Source organism: Brienomyrus brachyistius, chromosome 19 (assembly GCF_023856365.1).
Source record: "Brienomyrus brachyistius isolate T26 chromosome 19, BBRACH_0.4, whole genome shotgun sequence".
NCBI lineage: Eukaryota > Metazoa > Chordata > Actinopteri > Osteoglossiformes > Mormyridae > Brienomyrus > Brienomyrus brachyistius.
The window spans coordinates 384423-406813 of NC_064551.1; the positions used below are offsets into that span (position 1 = coordinate 384423).

General features: G+C 55.0%; 1 long non-coding RNA gene and 1 pseudogene across 1 annotated transcript; both read right to left on the minus strand.

Moving 5' to 3' along the window:
- Positions 1-2491: 2491 nt before the first annotated feature.
- LOC125715235 (synapse differentiation-inducing gene protein 1-like) lies at positions 2492-20781 on the minus strand (annotated as a pseudogene).
- Positions 7810-8405, minus strand: LOC125715237 (uncharacterized). Its single transcript, XR_007383977.1, has 3 exons — positions 8348-8405; positions 8126-8162; positions 7810-7866 (listed from the first exon to the last, which is right to left on the minus strand). It is a non-coding gene; the product is annotated as an uncharacterized LOC125715237 (long non-coding RNA).
- Positions 20782-22391: the final 1610 nt, after the last annotated feature.

Here is a 22391-nt window from a genome sequence, read left to right on the forward strand (position 1 = left end):
AGGGGCCGGCAGGGAGAGTCAAATAGGAGACGCGGCTAAGTGCCGAGCGATTTGTCTTGTGTATTTGTGTATTGTGCAAAAGTCCATATTGCTTATTTGGCAGATTTTACTGTGTGTGATGCATATATATCACATATTCCTTTAAAGGGCTCAGCCCCCTAAGGGTGACATCCTTGCATGGCCCCTGGCAGCAGGTGTGTAATCCTGGAGCTTTCAGCCTCCTGAAGTGACCATCGTTCCCTAAAGTACCCAAGCCTCCATTGCTGCTTAGTAGGTGACTGTGCAGGGCTGGGATTCCACAGCCCGTTGCCACAGTAACTCTCATCTTTTTATTTATTCTGTTTTTGGTCTGAGAGGGAGGATGTGCTGCAGATAATTTGCTCTATTGTCCCCAAGCAGAGTGGCGTGCGGCAAACCCAGTTTCACAGATTTTTTTCCTCTCTGTGGAAGCTTTTGAAGCCCCAAATTTATTATGAAACAACTATATTCTGTGTTGGATTTTTCTGCAGGGTCGTAGTTCATGAAAGCATTTTGAAAACAAGAGTAATCAAATGAATTATTTTCAGTAGTTTATCTTTTCAGTCTGATATTTTTGACAGTCAAAGATACAGTGTACAGTGTATACCTCATTTAATGCTTTAATGGATATACATTTGCTCGAAAAAAATATATACATACATTAATCCTTAGTAGATAAAACAATCTAGATTGTGTCCTGTCTGTCTTGAAATACTTCACAGCTGCTCAGAACCTCTTCCTTTTGTGCTCTTAGCAGTTATATGATGGATGCCTGGAATGTAATGGTCAAAAACCACAGACATTATCGAGAGGGAGAAAAAATGAGTGAGTGTGTGGAAAAAGGGGGTGTTTCCTTTTCTTTTTTGGGTGAACGCCAACAAGCTGAGGCACTCTGTTCAGCAGACGATGCTCGAAAGGGAGCTCAGTGTTTCATGAACTGTCATTCCGCTATGTTGATTAAGAAGATACTGGTTTTTGTAGTTACAGAAGGTTACTGAAAAAAACTATTAATTCCTTCAAATGAAGGTTTCATTCTTGTAACTAACAATTCCACACAATGTAGGTTTCCCAAACTTTATGGAAAACTCTGTTGTGTCGTGAAATTATTTTGACTTGGAGATGAAAGTATATTTACTTGGTCTGACTAGCAGGAGTAGAGAGAAGAATTAACTGGTACATTTGTCCTTCTCTATTATTACAGGCTGTGCTCTACAGAGCACATGAGAGGATTTAAAAAGTCATTATGCAAAACTAAAGCACTAAGCGTTAAATGTCAGTTAGAACTAATGTACAATCTCACATAAAACCATTAGATAAATATAAAATGTTGCTTGTAACAGTCCACTGCACACAACTGGAACCTCAAAATTCCTTCTGAAGCCACGTCACTTTGACCATGGAAGCCTAAAGCAAAACTGTAGTCATTTAGGGTTTTGTATTTCTGTGCTGATTTATTTATCTTTCAGACCCATGCATAAAAATATATGAGAAAGTGTCATTCAAAACTACATTAAATGAGGGGGAAAATGACTATTCCTAGCAGGTTTATATTATTATTGCTCTTTGCCTGTTTTATTTTAAATAAGTTTATTGCATTGTATCAATTACACAAACACTGTTATGCTAACTCATGCTGCGGGGCTTAAAGATTATGGGGTATTTTATTAGACATTTCACATTATATAATTATAGTGTTGGTAATGTGTATACAAATATTGATAGGATATACACTGTATGGACAAATGTATTGGGACGCGCTTCTTAATCACTGAATTCAGGTGCTTCATTCAGACCTACTGCCACAGGTGTTTAAAATCAAGCACCCAGCCATGCAGTCAGGTTTACAAACATTTACGAAAGAATGAGTTGTTCTGAACAGCTCAGTGGATTCAAGTGTGGTGATGTCATAGGACGCCACCTTTGCAATAAGTCAGTTTGTGAAATTTCTTCCCTATTATATTCCAAGGACAACTGTAAGTGGTATTATTGCGGAGGTGCGTAGTGCGTCAAAGTCGCCAAAACTCTGTCAACGTAATAACTGCAGAGTTTCAAACTCCTCTGGCATTAACCCCAGCAGAAAAACTGCCGGGAGCTTCATGCAATGGGCCTCCATGGCGAAGCGGCTGCATGCAGGCCTCACTTCACCAAGCTCAACGCCAGGCCTTGGATGAAATGGTGTAAAGCACAGCACCACTGGGCTCTGGAGCAGTGGAAATGTGTTCTGTGATGGCTGCAAAAGGTGTTTCTCCCCAGAAATGTACTGTATCACATAGTAACAACCCTGAAACACCACGATGGTCCCCAGTAACTTAAAGGTGAAGAGCCAAACAGTGACAGAACAATGGGGTGGAGAACAATTCATTGATGCCTTGTTGCAGATTTAGTTTGACATCACTGTGCACCTGTACCCAGGAAACAGTGTTAGCGATTCTAGGCCTCAATAAGCCAGTAACAGGAAAAGAATTTATATTCATTTAATTTATAGCAACTTTATTTAATGGTTATTTCAAATACACGAGTGACATATTCACCTTGGTATTGTCTGTCCGAGGTGGGAGTTCTTCCACAATTTCACAAAACATGAATATATCAGTAATCTGTAACTGAAAAAGAATTTGTTTTCCAGATATAAACAAATAGATGATATTTCCAGAAGAGAAAAAACAACTCAGACAATGAGCCTTTGACATTTTATACAGATTCTGCAGTTTACCAGTGCAGCCGATATTACATCCGGGCTCCTCACAGAACAGAACCTGGCAGCTCTCTGGCGTTCTCATTAAATCGTGCTGCAGGTCTCCTGTTGAGTCTGTTGGGAGATAAGGCCTCTGATTAGCCATTCCCTCAGCCCCTTTTCCTTTTAGTCTACGACATTCATTTCATCAGGCTTGCTCAACAAGCGGCAAGCTACAGTGTGGTTCCTTCGAGGTTCACATGGACTCTTCAGCTGTCAGGATTCCAAAATGTCACCCTCTTTTCCACACGTATTGATATGATACGTTTGTCTGCTTTTCCTCCAAGTTAACAGACAGGGAGGCACGAGGGAAATATACAGTCACGATGGAGTGAAAGTGCCCCGTGTCTGGGATGTGATGTGACGCCCCCTCCAAGGTTTCTGGTTGCTATACGGGCCCAGGTTTGGACAGGTAGGCGATGAGGGCCACCACCACCCCCACATACACTCCGGTGCCGACGGTGATGGAGAGGGCAGCTAGGAAAAGGGCCCTTCGGGACGCTGTGCTTGCCAGCGGAAAGTCTCCCTTTGTGATGGCCTTGCTAGTCTGTAAAGGAAAGGACCAGAGAATGAGGAAAGCAAAGTTCTAATCACAGCCATAACATGCGGCAGAAAAGCCCACTTTAAAGGTGTCTGCTGCCATCGTCCTGCTATCTCCTGTGGCAGTGATACTCAACCCGTGGGTCACGACCCAAATGTGGGTCGCAGCAAGTTCTAAAAGGGTCACGAGGCAAAGTTGGAAATGTAAGCATTTTAAAACCAGCAAACTCCTACACTGATCCACGATCAGATTGCCCAGCCCCAATCCTAGAATTAACCTGTATAAACGGGTCTTGGGTGTGCAAATGCTTAGTACAAGACAAGTGAACACTCAACCAATCCACAAAGCCAAACCACAGATGCTTAATTTAAAATTCACTGGCACATCCAATCAGATTTGTCCGACAGGATTGATTTGCGTAAATTGCAGTGCACTGCGTGCTTGATCATGGCGTTAGCTTACACCTATACTTGGTATAGGGTAGTGACTGAGCTAGCATGGTAAAAATTAGGTTGCGGGGAGACACCATTGTCCTATAGGCCTTACATCTATATATATCTCTGGCATATATGTCTAGAAGGAACAAATTACCAACACTTGCTATAACTACAGTGCTGTTAGTGCATTGCAATCCTCTCTAAGTCATTTATATCATGCGCAGCGTTAGCTTGCTATGTTAGCAGTCATCTGTTTCAGGTGCAGCGTTAGCTTGCTATGTTAGCAGTCATCTGTTTCAGGTACAGCGTTAGCTTGCTATGTTAGCAGTCATCTGTTTCAGGTGCAGCGTTAGCTTGCTATGTTAGCAGTCATCTGTTTCAGGTCAGCGTTAGCTTGCTATGTTAGCAGTCATCTGTTTCAGGTACAGCGTTAGCTTGCTATGTTAGCAGTCATCTGTTTCAGGTGCAGCGTTAGCTTGCTATGTTAGCAGTCATCTGTTTCAGGTGCAGCGTTAGCTTGCTATGTTAGCAGTCATCTGTTTCAGGTGCAGCGTTAGCTTGCTATGTTAGCAGTCATCTGTTTCAGGTCAGCGTTAGCTTGCTATGTTAGCAGTCATCTGTTTCAGGTCAGCGTTAGCTTGCTATGTTAGCAGTCATCTGTTTCAGGTGCAGCGTTAGCTTGCTATGTTAGCAGTCATCTGTTTCAGGTGCAGCGTTAGCTTGCTATGTTAGCAGTCATCTGTTTCAGGTGCAGCGTTAGCTTGCTATGTTAGCAGTCATCTGTTTCAGGTGCAGCGTTAGCTTGCTATGCCAAATGGTGTCTGAATCAAATTCTACTGCTGTCAGGCTCATTTTTTTCCCAGAAATGCTTTTAACTGGTGACTCAATGTTTGCTAAAGACATACTCCATCTAGATGAATAACTGAAGACACAGTTTGAAATTAAATTTCTCTTTAACCTGGGGCAGTAGAAAAGCATACTAACATCAGTATTTTCATAAACAGTGGGGGCTGGAAGACTGCATTTATTAGACAGTATGAATCACACGTAGGAGAATTAAGGTGCCTGGAGCGTTTCAGGGAGGTTCGGCATATAAAACCCAACCTTTTCATCAGCATTAGCATGAAAGTCCAAGCCCACCTTGATGAATGTTCTGATTAGGCTGGTGAAGCAGCACGACGGTATCATGCATCAACACTCTGTGAAGCTGAAGGATCCATCTGACTTTCACAGCCGAATGAAGCCTGATGGTCTCATCTTACTTCTCCACATGTAATGTGGATGTGATTCCTCCTTAGCTGCTGTGGGCCAGGTCATTCACTGTCATTTGTCTGGATGTTAAATTGACTTTCCTGCCAAAATGACAAGCACTGATCTGGGTATTTTTACAGCCAGCTATTCCTGTGCACGTGTAATACATCACGCATAGCAGCCATCAGTGAAGAAGGCTATTTGTTCTTTTAATTACGGTGCCTCAACTTTCCATCTGTAGAAATGCCAATCCTTGTTGCTTAGCGATGGTGACGCACGTGTTATCTGGCCATATTGGCATGCTTCTGGCTTACGTAAATGTTTTGTTCTATTAATAATGTCCAACAACCTATCATCTAACTGCTCTCCCTGGTCAGTGTCGCCTGGAGTCCATCGCGGGCGGCGGAGGGCTGGGCTGCACCCTGGACAGGATACCAATCCATCACAGAGCATATGCTGTACATGCACACTCAAAGACACACCAAGGGTCTTACAGAGATTTCAGCTAGCTAAACTGCACGTCTTTGCATGGGGGAGCATGCAAGCGGCACATACACAGCTGCAGGTGGGCTGGGGGTGGGGAGGGGTGGGGTGGGGGGGGGCAGAAGCAGTGCTGCCCACTCAGCTTCCCTAACAATCATCATTCCTACTAACAGTTTCTGGTTCCCAGAATATTCCGTGTCAGCTGGGATATTTGTGTAAAAGTGCACAGTCTGTGCTAGGAGTCAGTGTGTGCTCCTCTGATTCAGGTTTATTCCACCTTACATCCTAGGCCTGCGTGGAACCTTCCAGCTCATCACGATGAACTTGCTGGTGACAGAAATAGGTACAGACTGCTAATCGCCCACGCGCCTCCTGTGAGAAGTAGAAGGCAGTGACGCCCACTCCCCCCATGTAAGGCAGCGACACCCAAACCCCCCCGGAAGGCAGTGACGCCCAAACCCCCCCTGGAAGGCAGTGACGCCCACACCCCCCCCGGAAGGCAGCGACACCCACACCCCCCCTGGAAGGCGGTGACGCCCACACCCCCCCTGGAAGGCGGCAACGCCCACGTACCCCCTGGAAGGTGGCGACGCCCACATGCCCCCTGGAAGGCAGCGATGCCCACACCCCCCCCGGAAGGTGGCGATGCCCACGTGCCCCCTGGAAGGCAGCGACGCCCACGTGCCCCCTGGGAATGCTGGGAAAGGCCTCACCCCCTGTGAGAAGTAGAAGGCTGCGATGCCTAGAGGCCAGAAGCAGCAGAGCATGGAGAAGATGGCCAGGCCCAGGTGATCTCTAGGGGGCGCCACAACAAAGTTGTCTTCACTCTCACTGTCGCTGGAGCCATCACTCTGCAGGGAAGGGAGAGATTTCTGCGCTCACTGCTCTGTGTGACTTAATGCTGCCTGGCACAGACTGCTAACTCATTCCTTTGCCGTGTGATTCTTTGTGATAAATGCATCTCACTGCATTTCACAAAGCATAAACAGCAGGGTTTCACAAAGCATAAACAGCAACATTATCTAATATCCCAGTTTGCTTGTTAGCTCCAATATAATGAGCTAAACTCACTGTGATGCTTTAGTTCAGCCATAGAAATGTGCACATATGCCAAGCCTGAAACTTGCAAACGGATCACAAGCCGGGGTTTCACTGGCTGTCCGTAGAATGTTCTGGAGTCCCAATGGAAAGCTCCCTGCATTATGTGGCGTGATCTTAATCACTGCACTCCAGAACACCAGTATGTGCCAGCAAACGACATTGTTTCTGTGGGTGGGAGTCATCTGTAGCAATCACTCCTATCTATCCGTGTAGGCAGGCTGCCGACCCCCTTCCTGGACAGAACCATCAAGTAGATGGCGGTGGAGATGGGTGTCGTTAACGGGTCGTATCAGAGCTGCCTATGCCTATTAACTCAGCACACTTCTTTTTAATGTGTAATGAGTTTGAAAATTTTGCTTCAATATCTTTACACCATTTTTTATAATATATGTGGAACATTTGAGGGAGAAGAAACAGTTTGTGTATTCAACACCTGTGAAAGCAATTACATCTTTATATAATGAGCCAGCTGTTACTCCATGTGACAAAGTCCCGGCTTTATTAGGATAAGCTTGTGGGCGTTTTCCCTGAAGGATAGACTTCATACTTTTTAACATTTACAGAAAACACTCAATCCAACAGCATAATGAATGTCTACATCGAGGGAAAAATTTAACAATAAAATATTACTAAGAGGCAGATTTTACCATCCACGGATGGTAAAATCATCAATTTGCACCATCCTCTGGGAAGACAAAAATAGCCTCTATTACATTATTCACAAACACGTGCAGTAGGTAGCACACGTCTGTAAGACAGGAGCCGCAGAAAAGCACTTAAGCAGCAGCTCCTCTTCCCCAGAAGCAGTTGCAACTGACTTGACAACCGAAGTCAACCTCAGACATTGTGGTTGGCACTACAGAGCATGTTCATGGCTCCATCCATCCTCCCCTTCATCCATTCAGTCCTTTTTCAAGAATCACCTGAGCAATTAGTGTCATCAGGAGTAGGGCATAAATGAGAGTGCCTTGGCTGGTGAGGAGACAGGACATAAGAGAGGGAACCCAGGCCAATCAGGAGGCGGGGCATAAGGGAAGGCAACCTGGCCGGTCAGGAGGCGGGGCATAAGGGAAGGCAACCTGGCCGGTCAGGAGGCGGGGCAGAAGGGAAGGCAACCTGGCCGGTCAGGAGGCGGGGCATAAGGGAAGGCATCCTGGCCGGTCAGGAGGCGGGGCAGAAGGGAAGGCAACCTGGCCGGTCAGGAGGCGGGGCAGAAGGGAAGGCAACCTGGCCGGTCAGGAGGCGGGGCATAAGGGAAGGCAACCTGGCCGGTCAGGAGGCGGGGCATAAGGGAAGGTAACCTGGCCGGTCAGGAGGCGGGGCATAAGGGAAGGCAACCTGGCCGGTCAGGAGGCGGGGCATAAGGGAAGGCAATCTGGCCGGTCAGGAGGCGGGGCAGAAGGGAAGGCAACCTGGCCGGTCAGGAGGCAGGGCATAAGGGAAGGCAACCTGGCCGGTCAGGAGGCGGGGCATAAGGGAAGGTAACCTGGCCGGTCAGGAGGCGGGGCATAAGGGAAGGCAACCTGGCCGGTCAGGAGGCGGGGCAGAAGGGAAGGCAACCTGGCCGGTCAGGAGGCGGAGCATAAGGGAAGGCAACCTGGCCGGTCAGGAGGCGGGGCAGAAGGGAAGGCAACCTGGCCGGTCAGGAGGCGGGGCATAAGGGAAGGCAACCTGGCCGGTCAGGAGGCGGGGCAGAAGGGAAGGTAACCTGGCCGGTCAGGAGGCGGGGCATAAGGGAAGGTAACCTGGCCGGTCAGGAGGCGGGGCATAAGGGAAGGCAACCTGGCCAGCCAGTATGGAGTGGATTGAGCAGCACTGCTCTCTCGGAGTATTGTATACCTTGGCCTAGGACTGAGTAGATTACTGGGAATACTGTTTATGAAGAGGTACAGTATGGAGATGCATCTGGGACCAAGTTTGGTGTATGAAGGGTTTCCTACGCATTCGCTGGGGCTGCCCAACATGACAGGAAGGTTAATTGTTGAATATCTCCTCTGCATACATGTCAGCCTGGCTGCAGTGAGGACAGTGAAATGGGGGATAAAAAAAACCTGTGTAACCTGACAGTGAGCTATAAGAATATGTGGGATCTCCTTAAAGTTGCTGATAAACTTTAAGTGGTAAAACTTTCCTTTTTATTACTTTGGCTTCGGAATCAGCCGTCAGTATCCATAATATGAATGATACACTCATAACTGGTGTATTTCTGCAGTTATTGTATGTGTGTAAATGTGCAAATTAGTGTAGGTAATGTTAAGTTGTATCCACACGTTACTACACAAGTAGACCTCAGTATTCGTATCTCCTGTTACTGCTTTATGTTCTGTGTTACAGCCCCAGTACTTCCCGAGTGCTTTCACACTCTCACAGAATACTCTATCCTGGTCACACTACTGATGCACACAGTTATTGCTGCTTTTACTGCACATTCACTATGTTGCTCCTTATTTTTACTGCACGTTCACTGTCGCTCCTTATTTTTACTGCACGTTCACTATGTCGCTCCTTATTTTTACTGCACGTTCACTATGTCGCTCCTTATTTTTACTGCACGTTCACTATGTCGCTCCTTATTTTTACTGCACGTTCACTATGTCGCTCCTTATTTTTACTGCACGTTCACTATGTCGCTCCTTATGTTTACTGCACGTTCACTATGTCGCACCTTATTTTTACTGCACGTTCACTATGTCGCTCCTTATTTTTACTGCACGTTCACTATGTCGCTCCTTATTTTTACTGCTTACTACAACAGCTGCTATACACTTCAAATCAATGACAATGAGAGAGGTGTCAATGATGATTCATACCTGCCAATCCAACAGCAAACAAGGGAAACATCTATCAAATACCATAAAATGCCCTGCAAAATACTGTGGGCATGACTCAAAGCAGGGTGTGTGTGTGAGTCAGACATATATTACATTATGGAGACCAAAGCAATGTGATAAAAAACAGTAATTCTGACATTCTGAGGACCATTTTTCTGGTCCCCAAGGGGAAACTCAATTTTATAAAATCAATAAACTAAAAATGCCAGAACATTTGTGTTTTGTTTGGTTATTTATGGTTAATGTTGGGGCTTGGGGGATGGGGGGTTAAGGTTGGGGCTTTGGGGATTGGGGGGGGGTTAAGGTTGTCATAGTTGAGATAATGCATGTGTGTGTGTGTGTGTGTGTGTTTTGGTGGGGGGGCTACAATTATATTTTATAAAGAGCCAACACTAATGAAGTGCATTGGTGTGAACGGACACTTCTATATTGTGAGCACATTCACAGCTATGAAAAATAATAAATATGAGATTTAAATCTCATGGGGAAACTGAATCATACTTAGCAAGTCTGAAAATGATGGATATATCTACTGGGATTACTCCTACAAGAGCCCACAGTATTTATACATATATCTATTGGGATTACTCCTACAAGAGCCCACAGTATTTATACATATATCTACTGGGATTACTCCTACAGGAGCCCACAGTATTTATACATATATCTACTGGGATTACTCCTACAAGAGCCCACAGTATTTATACATATATCTACTGGGATTACTCCTGCAAGAGCCCACAGTATTTATACATATATCTACTGGGATTACTCCTACAAGAGCCCACAGTATTTATACATATATCTACTGGGATTACTCCTGCAAGAGCCAACAGTATTTATACATATATCTACTGGGATTACTCCTACAAGAGCCCACAGTATTTATACATATATCTATTGGGATTACTCCTACAAGAGCCCACAGTATTTATACATATATATATACTGGGATTACTCCTACAGGAGCCCACAGTATTTATACATATATCTATTGGGATTACTCCTACAAGAGCCCACAGTATTTATACATATATCTATTGGGATTACTCCTGCAAGAGCCCACAGTATTTATACATATATCTATTGGGATTACTCCTACAAGAGCCCTCAGTGTTTATGCATATATAAGCAAATCTGCTCTCTCACCTCACACTCCAGGTAGTCTTCCTCCTCCACTTCATAAGACACTGTCTGGATTTTACCATTGCACTCTCCCGCCAATCCAGCCTGAGGTTCCTCAGAGTCATCAACGTCTACTGCTGCATTCTTATCCTCTGTGAAGGTCGTCTCACAGCACTCGCTTTTTACGTCGGTGTTTTTCAGATTGAGGTTGTCCTTGTACAGAATGACGTTGGGCTTGTAGAAAGCTTCAACGGCCAGGTGCAGAGATGTGGCATCCAGCGGCCAGGTGCAGAGATGTGGCATCCAGCAGCTGGTGGGCTTTGGCCTTCCTACTGCCACAGCTTCCCGCCACAAAGTAGTTGATGATGTTCTCTTGGTACTGGCTGCTGGAGAACTCGTCCTGATAGCTGCATCTTCCCTTACCCACGTGCATGCTGCTCTTATCCAGGAGGGGGTTCTGCAGCTCGCTCAAGCTCTCCATGACGGGGGCAGGACTAAGCCAGGTTTACACAGGGGGAGGCGTCGGCAGAGTAAGGGTCTGAGCAGCACTAATGTGAGCAGATACATTAGAGGCTGTGGAAAGAAAGGTAGATTGAAAAAGGGGGTTACTGAATGTAAAACAGAGCTGGGGGTTAAGGGCCTTGCTTAAGGTCCAATGGACATGTGACTGTTTCTGCTGAGGCTGGGCTGGAACCAATGACCTTTTAATCACAGGCACAGAGGCTGAGCCACGTACTGCCCCCAATACATGAAGATCACAGGCAGCGGGTCAGTGCAATAATATAATTTCCCTTAAAGGGTTAGAGGGAGGGTGTGCACGGTGCGGGGGGCACGGTGTGTGGGGGGGACGTGGTGCGGGGAGGCGCGGTGCGGGGGGCACGGTGCGGGGGGCACGGTGTGGGGGGGCACGGTGCGGGGGGCACGGTGTGGGGGGGGACGTGGTGCGGGAGGCGCGGTGCGGGGGGCATGGTGCGGGGGGCACGGTGCGGGGGGCACGGTGTGGGGGGGCACGGTGTGGGGGGGACGTGGTGCGGGAGGCGCGGTGCGGGGGGCATGGTGCGGGGGGGCACGGTGCGGGGGGCACGGTGTGGGGGGCACGGTGCGGGGGGGCACGGTGCGGGGGGCACGGGTGGTGTGGGGGGACGTGGTGCGGGAGGGCCGCGGTGCGGGGGGGCATGGTGCGGGGGGCACGGTGCGGGGGGCACGGTTGTGGGGGGGACGTGGGTGCGGGAGGGCGCGGTGCGGGGGGGGCACGGTGGGGGGGCACGGTGTCTGTGGGGGGCACGGTGTGGGGGGGCATGGTGCGGGGGGCACGGTGCGGGGGGCCGGTGTGGGGGGGCACGGGTGCGGGGGGGCACGTGGTGCCGGGGGGGCACGGTGTGGGGGGGACGTGGTGCGGGGGGCACGGTGCGGGGGGCACGGTCGTGGGGGGGACGTGGTGCGGGGGGCACGGTGCGGGGGGCACGGTGTGGGGGGGACGTGGTGCGGGGGGCACGGTGCGGGGGGCACGGTGTGGGGGGCACGGTGTGGGGGGGACGTGGTGCGGGAGGCGCGGTGCGGGGGGCACGGTGCGGGGGGCACGGTGTGGGGGGGACGTGGTGCGGGGGGCACGGTGCGGGGGGCACGGTGCGGGGGCACGGTGCGGGGGGGACTGGTGCGGGGGGGCACGGTGTGGGTGGGGACGTGGTGCGGGAGGCGCGGTGCGGGGGGCACGGTGTGGGGGGGACGTGGTGCGGGCGGGGGGCACGGTGCGGGGCACGGTGGGGGGGACGTGGTGCGGGGGGCACGGTAGCGGGGGGCACGGTGTGGGGGGGACGTGGTGCGGGGGGCACGGTGCGGGGGGGCACGGTGTGGGGGGGACGTGGTGCGGGGGGGCACGGTGCGGGGGGGCACGGTGTGGGGGGGACGTGGTGCGGGAGGCGCGGTGCGGGGGGCACGGTGCGGGGGGCACGGTGTGGGGGGGACGTGGTGCGGGGGGCACGGTGTGGGGGGGGACGTGGTGCGGGTGGGCACGGTGTGGGGGGGGACGTGGTGCGGGGGGGCACGGTGTGGGGGGGACGTGGTGCGGGGGGCACGGTGCGGGGGGCACGGTGCGGGGGGCACGGTGTGGGGGGGACGTGGTGCGGGGGGCACGGTGTGGGGGGGACGTGGTGCGGGGGGCACGGTGCGGGGGGGCACGGTGTGGGGGGGACGTGGTGCGGGAGGCGCGGTGCGGGGGGCACGGTGCGGGGGGCACGGTGCGGGGGGCACGGTGTGGGGGGGACGTGGTGCGGGGGGCACGGTGTGGGGGGGGACGTGGTGCGGGAGGCGCGGTGCGGGGGGCACGGTGCGGGGGGCACGGTGTGGGGGGGACGTGGTGCGGGAGGCGCGGTGCGGGGGGCACGGTGTGGGGGGGACGTGGTGCGGGAGGCGCGGTGCGGGGGGCACGGTGTGGGGGGGACGTGGTGCGGGAGGCGCGGTGCGGGGGGCACGGTGCGGGGGGCACGGTGTGGGGGGGACGTGGTGCGGGAGGCGCGGTGCGGGGGGCACGGTGTGGGGGGGACGTGGTGCGGGAGGCGCGGTGCGGGGGGCACGGTGCGGGGGGCACGGTGCGGGGGGCACGGTGTGGGGGGCACGGTGTGGGGGGCACGTGGTGCGGGAGGCGCGGTGCGGGGGGCACGGTGTGGGGGGGACGTGGTGCGGGAGGCGCGGTGCGGGGGGCACGGTGCGGGGGGCACGGTGCGGGGGGCACGGTGTGGGGGGCACGGTGCGGGGGGCACGGTGCGGGGGGCACGGTGCGGGGGGGACGTGGTGCGGGAGGCGCGGTGCAGGGGGCACGGTGCGGGGGGCACGGTGTGGGGGGGACGTGGTGCGGGAGGCGCGGTGCGGGGGGCACGGTGCGGGGGGCACGGTGTGGGGGGCACGGTGTGGGGGGGACGTGGTGCGGGAGGCGCGGTGCGGGGGGCACGGTGTGGGGGGGACGTGGTGCGGGAGGCGCGGTGCGGGGGGCACGGTGCGGGGGGCACGGTGTGGGGGGGCACGGTGTGGGGGGGACGTGGTGCGGGGGGCACGGTGCGGGGGGCACGGTGTGGGGGGCACGGTGTGGGGGGGACGTGGTGCGGGGGGCACGGTGCGGGGGGCACGGTGTGGGGGGCACGGTGTGGGGGGGACGTGGTGCGGGGGGCACGGTGTGGGGGGGACGTGGTGCGGGGGGCACGGTGTGGGGGGCACGGTGTGGGGGGGACGTGGTGCGGGAGGCGCGGTGCAGGGGGCACGGTGTGGGGGGGACGTGGTGCGGGAGGCGCGGTGCGGGGGGCACGGTGCGGGGGGCACGGTGTGGGGGGGGACGTGGTGCGGGAGGCGCGGTGCGGGGGGCACGGTGCGGGGGGCACGGTGCGGGGGGCACGGTGTGGGGGGCACGGTGTGGGGGGGGACGTGGTGCGGGAGGCGCGGTGCGGGGGGCACGGTGTGGGGGGGACGTGGTGCGGGAGGCGCGGTGCAGGGGGCACGGTGTGGGGGGGGACGTGGTGCGGGAGGCGCGGTGCGGGGGGCACGGTGCGGGGGGCACGGTGTGGGGGGGACGTGGTGCGGGAGGCGCGGTGCGGGGGGCACGGTGCGGGGGGCACGGTGCGGGGGGCACGGTGTGGGGGGCACGGTGTGGGGGGCACGGTGTGGGGGGGACGTGGTGCGGGAGGCGCGGTGCGGGGGGCACGGTGTGGGGGGGACGTGGTGCGGGAGGCGCGGTGCGGGGGGCACGGTGCGGGGGGCACGGTGCGGGGGGCACGGTGTGGGGGGCACGGTGCGGGGGGGCACGGTGCGGGGGGCACGGTGCGGGGGGGGACGTGGTGCGGGAGGCGCGGTGCAGGGGGCACGGTGCGGGGGGCACGGTGCGGGGGGCACGGTGTGGGGGGGACGTGGTGCGGGAGGCGCGGTGCGGGGGGCACGGTGCGGGGGGCACGGTGTGGGGGGCACGGTGTGGGGGGGACGTGGTGCGGGAGGCGCGGTGCGGGGGGCACGGTGTGGGGGGGACGTGGTGCGGGAGGCGCGGTGCGGGGGGCACGGTGCGGGGGGCACGGTGTGGGGGGCACGGTGTGGGGGGGACGTGGTGCGGGGGGCACGGTGCGGGGGGCACGGTGTGGGGGGCACGGTGTGGGGGGGACGTGGTGCGGGAGGCGCGGTGCAGGGGGCACGGTGTGGGGGGGACGTGGTGCGGGAGGCGCGGTGCAGGGGGCACGGTGTGGGGGGGACGTGGTGCGGGAGGCGCGGTGCGGGGGGCACGGTGCGGGGGGCACGGTGTGGGGGGGGACGTGGTGCGGGAGGCGCGGTGCGGGGGGCACGGTGCGGGGGGCACGGTGTGGGGGGGACGTGGTGCGGGAGGCGCGGTGCGGGGGGCACGGTGCAGGGGGCACGGTGCGGGAGGCGCGGTGCGGGGGGCACGGTGCAGGGGGCACGGTGCGGGAGGCGCGGTGCGGGGGGCACGGTGCGGGGGGCACGGTGCGGGGGGGACGTGGTGCGGGAGGCGCGGTGCGGGGGGCACGGTGTGGGGGGGACGTGGTGCGGGAGGCGCGGTGCGGGGGGGACGTGGTGCGGGAGGCGCGGTGTGGGGGGGACGTGGTGCGGGAGGCGCGGTGTGGGGGGGACGTGGTGCGGGAGGCGCGGTGCGGGGGGGACGTGGTGCGGGAGGCGCGGTGCGGGGGGCACGGTGTGGGGGGGACGTGGTGCGGGAGGCGCGGTGTGGGGGGGACGTGGTGCGGGAGGCGCGGTGCGGGGGGCACGGTGCGGGGGGGACGTGGTGCGGGAGGCGCGGTGCGGGGGGCACGGTGTGGGGGGCACGGTGTGGGGGGCACGGTGTGGGGGGCACGGTGTGGGGGGGACGTGGTGCGGGAGGCGCGGTGCGGGGGGCACGGTGCGGGGGGCACGGTGTGGGGGGGGACGTGGTGCGGGAGGCGCGGTGCGGGGGGCACGGTGCAGGGGGCACGGTGCGGGAGGCGCGGTGCGGGGGGCACGGTGCAGGGGGCACGGTGCGGGGGGGACGTGGTGCGGGAGGCGCGGTGCGGGGGGCACGGTGCAGGGGGCACGGTGCGGGAGGCGCGGTGCGGGGGGCACGGTGCGGGGGGCACGGTGCGGGGGGGACGTGGTGCGGGAGGCGCGGTGCGGGGGGCACGGTGTGGGGGGGACGTGGTGCGGGAGGCGCGGTGTGGGGGGGACGTGGTGCGGGAGGCGCGGTGCGGGGGGGACGTGGTGCGGGGGGCACGGTGCGGGGGGCACGGTGTGGGGGGGACGTGGTGCGGGAGGCGCGGTGCGGGGGGCACGGTGCAGGGGGCACGGTGCGGGAGGCGCGGTGCGGGGGGCACGGTGCGGGGGGCACGGTGCGGGGGGGACGTGGTGCGGGAGGCGCGGTGCGGGGGGCACGGTGTGGGGGGGACGTGGTGCGGGAGGCGCGGTGTGGGGGGGACGTGGTGCGGGAGGCGCGGTGTGGGGGGGACGTGGTGCGGGAGGCGCGGTGTGGGGGGGACGTGGTGCGGGAGGCGCGGTGCGGGGGGCACGGTGTGGGGGGGACGTGGTGCGGGAGGCGCGGTGTGGGGGGGACGTGGTGCGGGAGGCGCGGTGCGGGGGGCACGGTGCGGGGGGCACGGTGTGGGGGGGACGTGGTGCGGGAGGCGCGGTGCGGGGGGCACGGTGCGGGGGGCACGGTGCGGGGGGCACGGTGCGGGGGGGGACGTGGTGCGGGAGGCGCGGTGCGGGGGGCACGGTGCGGGGGGCACGGTGTGGGGGGGACGTGGTGCGGGAGGCGCGGTGTGGGGGGCACGGTGTGGGGGGCACGGTGTGGGGGGCACGGTGTGGGGGGGACGTGGTGCGGGAGGCGCGGTGCGGGGGGCACGGTGTGGGGGGGACGTGGTGCGGGGGGCACGGTGCGGGGGGCACGGTGTGGGGGGGACGTGGTGCGGGAGGCGCGGTGCGGGGGCACGGTGCGGGGGGCACGGTGCGGGGGGCACGGTGTGGGGGGGACGTGGTGCGGGAGGCGCGGTGCGGGGGGCACGGTGCGGGGGGCACGGTGTGGGGGGGACGTGGTGCGGGAGGCGCGGTGCGGGGGGCACGGTGCGGGGGGCACGGTGCGGGGGGCACGGTGTGGGGGGGACGTGGTGCGGGAGGCGCGGTGCGGGGGGCACGGTGCGGGGGGCACGGTGTGGGGGGCACGGTGTGGGGGGGGACGTGGTGCGGGAGGCGCGGTGCAGGGGGCACGGTGTGGGGGGGACGTGGTGCGGGAGGCGCGGTGCAGGGGGCACGGTGTGGGGGGGACGTGGTGCGGGAGGCGCGGTGCGGGGGGCACGGTGCGGGGGGCACGGTGTGGGGGGGACGTGGTGCGGGAGGCGCGGTGCGGGGGGCACGGTGCGGGGGGCACGGTGTGGGGGGGGACGTGGTGCGGGAGGCGCGGTGCGGGGGGCACGGTGCAGGGGGCACGGTGCGGGAGGCGCGGTGCGGGGGGCACGGTGCGGGGGGCACGGTGCGGGGGGGACGTGGTGCGGGAGGCGCGGTGCGGGGGGCACGGTGCAGGGGGCACGGTGCGGGAGGCGCGGTGCGGGGGGCACGGTGCAGGGGGCACGGTGCGGGAGGCGCGGTGCGGGGGGCACGGTGCGGGGGGCACGGTGCGGGGGGGACGTGGTGCGGGAGGCGCGGTGCGGGGGGCACGGTGTGGGGGGGACGTGGTGCGGGAGGCGCGGTGCGGGGGGGACGTGGTGCGGGAGGCGCGGTGCGGGGGGCACGGTGTGGGGGGGACGTGGTGCGGGAGGCGCGGTGCGGGGGGGACGTGGTGCGGGGGGCACGGTGTGGGGGGGACGTGGTGCAGGGGGGCACGGTGTGGGGGGGACGTGGTGCAGGCAGGAAAAGGGTGACGATGCGCTTACAGCTCTGAGACAAAGGGGTTCATTAAGGAAACAGAAGACACTAAGAAAAAACTAAAATGGCTACGAACAGGCAATATTAAAATTATCATTTTATTTTATATAGAAGGTGCCTTTGCTGTCAAAAGCTGTCACGGGTATGACTGGCATAAGTACAGCTAAGTAAACTATAAAGTCTACATAATTCAAAATGACATTTATATATATATATATATATATATATATATATATATATATATATATATATATATATATATATAACAAAATCGAACTTTCGCCATAGTTATGGACATTCCTGCTTTTCAAGGACATGGTGAGATCAAAATTAATTTAATGTTAGTCTCTAAAATTACCACAAAGACATACACTCTAAATATACGTCCATCCACACATTTTCCAAACTGCTTATCCTTCTGGGTCACGGGGGGTCCGGAGCCTATCCTGGGAGCTACGGGAACGAGGCAGGGAACAACCCAGGATGGGGGGCCAGCCCATCACAGGGCACAAGGCAGGGAACAACCCAGGATGGGGCACCAACCCATCACAGGGCACAATGCAGGGAATAACCCAGGATGGGGGGCCAGCCCATTGCAGGACACAAGGCAGGGAATTACCCAGGATGGGGGGCCAGCCCATCGCAGGACACAAGGCAGGGAACAACCCAGGATGGGGGGCCAGCCCATCGCAGGACACAAGGCAGGGAACAACCCAGGATGGGGGGCCAGCCCATTGCAGGGCACAAGGAGGGAACAACCCAGGATGGGGCACCAACCCATCACAGGGCACAAGGCAGGGAATAACCCAGGATGGGGGGCCAGCCCATTGCAGGGCACAAGGCAGGGAATAACCCAGGATGGGGGGCCAGCCCATCGCAGGGCACAAGGCAGGGAACAACCCAGGATGGGGCACCAACCCATCACAGGGCACAAGGCTGGGAATAACCCAGGATGGGGGGCCAGCCCATCGCAGGGCACAATGCAGGGAACAACCCAGGATGGGGCACCAACCCATCACAGGGCACAATGCAGGGAATAACCCAGGATGGGGGGCCAGCCCATCGCAGGGCACAATGCAGGGAACAACCCAGGATGGGGCACCAACCCATCACAGGGCACAATGCAGGGAATAACCCAGGATGGGGGGCCAGCCCATCGCAGGGCACAAGGCAGGGAACAACCCAGGATGGGGGGCCAGCCCATCGCAGGACACAAGGCAGGGAACAACCCAGGATGGGGGGCCAGCCCATTGCAGGGCACAAGGCAGGGAACAACCCAGGATGGGGGGCCAGCCCATCACAGGGCACAAGGCAGGGAACAACCCAGGATTGGGGGCCAGCCCATTGCAGGGCACCCTCACACCAGTCCGAAATATACACATATTCAGAAACGTTTTCCTCTGAAAGTGTGAATCATATGAGTATCAGAATCGTCTGAGCTGACTATTCTTCACCCAGACTTCACCATCCCTGTGTTCTTCCTCCACCATCTGACTACAAATGCAGTAAGGTGAGTATACAGCAGAGACATTTAGCCAGACTCATATAAATACACATATTGTCACTGACAGCCAATCATATCAATAGGCACATTATCACTGAACCAATCATGAGTACACGATATTTGCAGCCCCCAGAATGATGTCCGAATGTTTAACTGGTGGTTCACGATTTATTTAAATTTAATTTAAAAACCGAAAACGAGGTAAGACCTTTTACATAAACTTAAACCGCAAAGGAAAACCACGTCCTCTTAGCTTAGCTTGCACTTTACATGAGGGCGATATTGCGATAACCGAAAAACCGAAAGTCCCTCACAAAAAGGGGTCCCACTACCCACATGGGAAACAAGAATTACACAACCCTTAATGATTGCATATAAAATACACACAGCACACAAATGTATATAAAATATACACAATGCACAAATATCTACATGATCTGCAAATATCAGTTTGCTTCATTTTAAACCTTGGGTTTAAACCTATTTACGGTATTCATAGGTGGAGACGCAACAAAACTAATAGAAAAAATGGGAATAGAGCTACAAGACTACCGTTTGCTAGTGCAGTATATATACTGTTTAGTAGAAAACAAGTTTAACTGATCAGCGTTAAATTTTCTCATTTCTACTTTAATAGCCTAATTTAACACTGATGTGTCCGTTTGCGCCTGGAAAACTAATTCTGTCCACCTGCAGCACACTTGCGGGATAACGTTTCATACCAGCCTTCTGTTCACAGGGTACTGACAATTATCCCAGCAGACAGCACCAACAACAGGTCACATTAAGCACATAAAGATAGCATTTCAATATGTAATCGAATGTCTGTATACGGACAGACTGATACCCAGGGCTGGACTGGGATTACAACATCGACCCTGGACTTCGGGACCCCATCGTTTTTACTGAACGGTAATTTTTTATTTTTATTTTTTTGGGGGGGGGGGGGGGGTGTGTTTTGGGGTCCCCCACATGCCCCTTACATCGGAATACCTGGGTTAATTTATAGTGCAGAAGATGCACAACATTTTCTACAACTATATTAATTAAAATACTAGAGTTAAGTAACAACAACAATACTAGCAACACCAATAACTAAAATAATAGTAACAAGAACAAACCCTACCTCATTCTCCCATAGAATCCAGTGCTTATTTCTATTATATTCATGCCCTTCGCAGTTTAATGTTCCACACAAAGATAAGAGCGCTGCTTACTCTCCCTCCAGGAACAAATGGCACGGATTTGTTTCATACAAAACGCACACGTGTGTTTATTTCAATATTTCAGGGGCGCGTTGTGAAAGTGACCTTGCTCCCCAGATAATTCTATAATAACTTCAATTTCAGATTCTTCGTGAATGTTTTTTGTCCCACTACGCTAAGGTGTTAGCCAATTATTTACTCCATACTTTAACCTCGCATTTTCGTACTAAAGTACTAGCCTTTGAAACATTGTAAGTTTATTGCCGAAATCGATAAAGTTTACACGGTAGCATAACCTACATCCTCACGGTTTTCCCGAGAACGATCTTCAGCCGCACAAAGATTTTTGATGGATTTATATCGGTATGCGGCTTTCACAATCATTTGTTCTTTAAAAAAATATATGTAAAACATTCTGAACCTATTCGAACCGGAGCTTGTTTCCCAAGTACTGCACCATTAGTTGCTTTTCAGCCCAGCTCATTTCAAACCGAGAGACATTTCATTCCCTTTTAATGATCATCCTTAGGTTTTTTTATTAGGACACTCAGTAATAAACCGCAGTTACTTGTTCATTAATCCCAGAGGCATCCTTCGGTGCGAGCGGCCGCCTCTGCACTGGCAAACGGTGGACAGTCCTCGCCGACGCATCTGCCGCGAATTTCTTCGGCGTGTGACGCTTCTGTGCGTAACACCCGCTGCTTCTGAGCGACAGAATATAAAGTGTGGCACAAATGCATAATTTCTCGAAATGGCTCTTCCTCTGACCGGTGTCTATGTACCGGATTGGTGATCGATGTATTGGTGAGCAAGAATATCCGCTTTCATCTCTCACACACAGATGATCGTGTCTGTTAGATATCACTGGTCAACAAATTTTTACTTAATATTTGTTTCACAAATCAACATAGGTGAATCTTACAGTATTGTTTGTCCCGAATTCAAATATATAATCAGAATGTACGTACGCAGGGATTTTGAAAATGTTTAAAATCTACCTAAAACATACAGCCACTTACTGTAATGCTTTTTAATAAAATTGTAAAGGTTTCTGGTATCCTTAACCTATGTTTTTACAGATAATAGCCTGTTGGTTTTAATAACAAAAGAAAAAAAAATCAGACATTCATATATGATGGTTACAGGTTTCTTTCTCAAGAGGCTGTTTCAGGTACATGTGTGTCTGTGTGTATGTGAGTACATGTGTGTCTGTTGGTTGTGTGTGTGTATATCTGTATGTTGTGTTTGTGAATATCTGTGTTTGTATGTTTACAGGTTTTAAATATGAAAATGAATTTAAATTCATGTCTCCTTTTTTCTGTTTGTGTGTGTACATGCATTTCAACATTTGATACATTTTGAGCCTCAACTAGCAAACTGAAATTACAGAATGGTATGTAGGTAGCTATAAACTTTCAGCTATGAAGCTGAAAACTGCAACAGAGAGCTGATGTTACTGCCTTTGGAAATCGACTCAATATTCACCATTCTTTGTAATTTCATGTAATTTTTGTAAAAAAATAAAATAATGTGGACAATTGGACCATGTGCAAAGTGCCTAGGCTGGTTTGAGTCCGATTGGGTTTGTACATACATACAGGGTAAATCGACTCCAAATCTGGGCGTCTTAATCCAACTTCAAGAAATCCAATTTAGTATGATTTCAGTTGGACTGACTTGTTTGCATGTAGATTAAAAGTCCAGTTTTAATTATTACTACTTCTGGTATTATAGTACGCCTATGAGTCACAGCAATGTCACAGGAGTCTTTTTCTTTATCCTACTACTATACCCCTTGGTGCCTTGTTAATTTCCTGAGCGGAATAACCATTTATAACCATTGCAATCTTTTCCATCTGGCCTAATCATGCTGGCTGCACAGTGAACCAGCAGAGGGATCTGAAACGAGTAGGTCTTCGAGCCGAACGTTGGAGGAGAGAGAACATCCATCCCGGCACCCTGATGTCATTCTGTACTGCAGCTGGATTCTTAAAATGTCGAACCTAAGCCCTGTCTGCCAGCAGTATTTTGTTATTGTTCTCCCACATATACGCACTTTTAATATTTGTGTGGTTTGGCTTTAGAGCAAACGACAATCAAACAGCTGAGCAATGCAGCGAGTGCCACGTCACAGCTGTGTGTTTGTGAGTGCTGGCCGCAGCGGCTGCTGTGCATATCAGGATGGGAGATGGATGGTGAACGTTCATCTAAGCTGCTCCTCATTATAACAGCTTGAGCCCTTCAGAATCCAGACTGAGAGCCTTGACATGTGTTTTCGTCTTTTC